This window comes from Lactuca saligna, chromosome 4 (assembly GCF_052625555.1).
Source record: "Lactuca saligna cultivar CGN05327 chromosome 4, ASM5262555v1, whole genome shotgun sequence".
In the NCBI taxonomy this organism is placed as follows: Eukaryota; Viridiplantae; Streptophyta; class Magnoliopsida; order Asterales; family Asteraceae; genus Lactuca; species Lactuca saligna.
Window position 1 is genome coordinate 301169333 of NC_136420.1, and position 3722 is coordinate 301173054.

The window sequence follows — 3722 nt, forward strand, 5'->3', positions numbered from 1 at the left end:
AAAAAAAAAGTAATAAAATCCAAAAAAAACATGTGACACAAAATAAAAGAAAAGGAAACATGTGAAAAAATAATTTTTATTTATTACCATGAGAAAGAATGTTCTCACCAAATCTCAAAAAATTAGGTTCCCACTTATTAGTGAATTTATCTTCAATTTCGAGAGAGAGTGTTCTCACCAAGCATTTGAATCTCAAAAAATTAGGTTCCCACTTATTAGTGAATTTATCTTTAATTTATAATATCTAACATTAATTTATTTACAAAGAAAATAATTGCACTGAAATAACTTTGAAGACAAATCACATAATCTAAAATACTCCGACCTAACCCTAGCTTCTTTTCAAAATCTAAACTAAGTTATACTCATTGCATGTCTTCATTGATTGTAATTTTTTTCTTTAATCAGATATTGGGATCATCTTGTAGGACTACATAGCTTTGGAATTATAGTATGACATGCTTGACTTTCTACCATATTATTGGTGTACGTGAGGCTTTCTGGATGGTTCAATGAGAGAAACAAAGTTTTAAAGCTTTAGGACGATGAAATTGACAAAGTCAATGTCTTTAATCCCTTACGCACATCATCGTAAGGGCCTAAGCCCATAACCATACACTTGATTTCACTAGTCAAACTACAGGACGTGTATAAATTTAATTATATTGAATTGACCAGAGAGTCATAAACATTCTACGACAAATGAGAAAAACAGGATGTGCATAAATTTATGGAAACCATTAATTTTGGTGAGATCTCTTATCAGAAGGGGCGAAGATCTTGATTTTCTTGCATTGCTTCATCAGCAGCCTCTTGTAGCTTCAGTGCAAATTCTAGACCCCAAACAACATCCTCCATAGAGGGTCGTTCACTCCCTTCCTCATGCAAGCAGCCATTTGCCACCTCTCCGAACTTCATTAAGCTTCCATGTGCAATTTCACCATTTAGCTTTTGATCAATTATTTCATTCAGCGATCCCCTTCTATAACAAGACTTACCCCAACTCGCCAAACTCACTTGGTCGCCACTCAGGTGTTGAAGGATAACAGGTCTTGCACACAACACTTCAAACAAAACCACCCCAAAAGAGTACACATCAGACTTATCAGTCAGATGTTTCGTTTTGCAATATTCAGGATCTATATACCCAATACTACCTTTCACCAACGTGCTAACATGTGTTTGAGAAGGGTCTTTCGACCCAAGCTTTGACAAACCGAAATCCGACACCTTAGCCACCCATTTTTCATCCAGTAAAATGTTTGTGGACTTCACATCCCTGTGAATTATCATCCGCTTTCCACTTGTGTGAAGATAATGCAACCCTTTGGCTGCGCCAATGCAAATATGGAGACGTGTTTTCCATGATAAAGGAGGATTGTTTGTGTTGTAAAGATGTTCACGTAAAGTACCATGAGTCATGTACTCATACACGAGAACCATCTCTCCATTGTCATCAGAGTATCCGATTAGGGTTACTAGATGGAGATGACGTAGCTTAGATAACATTGCGATTTCTGTTCGGAATTCATGAAAACCTTGGCTGGATGATTGGTTGAGTCGTTTGATTGCTACGATGGTTTTTGCGTTGTCAATATACCCTTTGTATACCTTGCCAAACCCTCCGTTGCCTATGACAAAGTTTTCGTTAAATTCATCCGTAGCAAGTTTGAGTTGTTTAAGTGTAAAACAACGACAGCGATCCGAGGGCAACTTTGTAGGGTTTGATTCAGTGGAAGTTCGGCCCCACCATGACTTATCTACGGCTCCACTTCGCCACCAGAAAACCATAAGTACAAGAACAGAAAACCAGACTATTCCTCCTCCAACACCTCCAATTATCACGACATATGGAGCTGTCTTCTTTTTCAGTTTAATGGGAGATGTCGGCTTTTCTGGTGGTGTTGTAAAGCTAGAATTCGGGTTGGGGCTAGAAAGATTACCAGTCATGTTCAACTTGAAGACTTCCAAACCATTCAAATAAGCATCACGATATTCTTGAGATTGGTCATTGGGAAGCATTGAGAGCCACAAATCTCGCTTGCTTCCGTGGCCATCTATGTCGTTCATAAACACACCATAATCCTTGAATACAGGATACCCGGTTCCTGGAGTCCAGAAGAATACATCAGCTTCATCCTCAGCAGTTTCATTATTAATGAAGAGCTTGAAAATCATCTGTCCTTTAAGCGTGTATTGTGGTATAAGGTTGCAAAAATGGAGCCTGAGCATGTACCAAAACCCAGAATCAACAGGAAGTCTCCAAGTCCGAATATATTGGTCAGAGTGATTGCCCATACTCCTTTGGGTTTGATAAATTAGCTTAGGTGCGGTATAATCAGGTGTGTTCGTTGTGTACGTTATCGGAATATGACTAAGAGGCGTCATTCCCATCATTAAAGAATGAAATAAGTAAGACTCATCAGAATCCCATGATCGATACATACCGGTATCACCGTTGCCTGAAATTTGTGCCCCGCCCACGTTTAGCCGATACATATTTTCAAGACTCGTGTACTCATCAATAACAGGGCCTAAATGTGTTCCCACGAACCTTATCTTTATATTCTTGAAATACAACTTTTCCGGCATAGAAACAATTTCAATACCATTGATGAAGGCAAACGAGTTGGGTGAGGGTGTAAAAGTAACGTTTAGGATTTGGGTATCTTTTACGTAGATGATGTATTCTTTCACAAAGCTGAAAACATTGTGACCTGATTGGGAGAGAAAGGAGGTAGTAAGGAAAGCATTGAAGTTGGAAAAGAGAGAGAAACCATTGGATGATACCGAGAAGAAAGATTCGTTTGCTTTGAGGCCGGAGTAGGTGGCCGGATAGAAATAGAGGCGGAGAAATTTAGGGCCTTGGGAGACCGGAAACATGTAGGTGAATGAAAAACTGTTAAAGATTCGAGCAGTGGCGTAAGGGATAAGATTGACTGAAGGATGTTGGACCGAAGGTTGGGATGAAAAGGAGGTGGTGGCGATGTTGGAGGGTACGAATTTAGAATTTTCATCACCATCCCATCTCCTCCCGGAAGTTATGGCACTGGAGGAAGAACCGCAGTTTAGGAGGAAGATTTCGGTGGCTTTGTATGGTTGAGCGGTGGCGGTGGTAGAAAGGAGGAGCAAAGAAAAGAGTTGGAAAGTGAAGGTGAACATGGTGTTTCGGATAGCTTAGGTTAACAAGATTATTACTGGTTTTTATAAATCATACCAGGAACATCTTTATTTTCTGTTTCAGTAGTAGACTTGGAAAGCCAAGCCTTGCACGTGTTTTCCGGTAAAAATCAGGCATCCAGGGAAGACTTTACAACGACTTGACCATAGACTAGACAGACCATAACAAAGGGAAAGTGACAAGTGAACTTGATATTTGGTGTAGAAAAAAGATAGGCTAAAATTCAAAATTGGTGATGTGGTTTTCAAAATATCAAAATTTTAATTTGCATGGTCGAAAAGCTGAAATTTTATACCCATATAGTTGCTTTAAAACATAAATAAGAATCATTCCTTTTTAATTTGTTTTTATGTTATATTTTTATATTTATTTTAATTTTTTTTATAGTTAATTTTTTAAAGAAAACTCAAGATGAGATAGTTGTATCCTAAATTCTAAGGTGGAGGAACTATACTTGAATATGATATTCTTTTTTTTTTCAAAATAATTGTCCACAAAAAAAAAAAAAAAAAAAAAAAAAAAAAAAAAAAAAACATTAATT

General features: G+C 37.7%; 1 pseudogene; it reads right to left on the reverse strand.

The window, feature by feature from the left end:
* Positions 1-647: 647 nt before the first annotated feature.
* LOC145043877 (receptor-like protein kinase FERONIA pseudogene) lies at positions 648-3347 on the reverse strand (annotated as a pseudogene).
* Between the last annotated feature and the right edge of the window lie 375 nt (positions 3348-3722).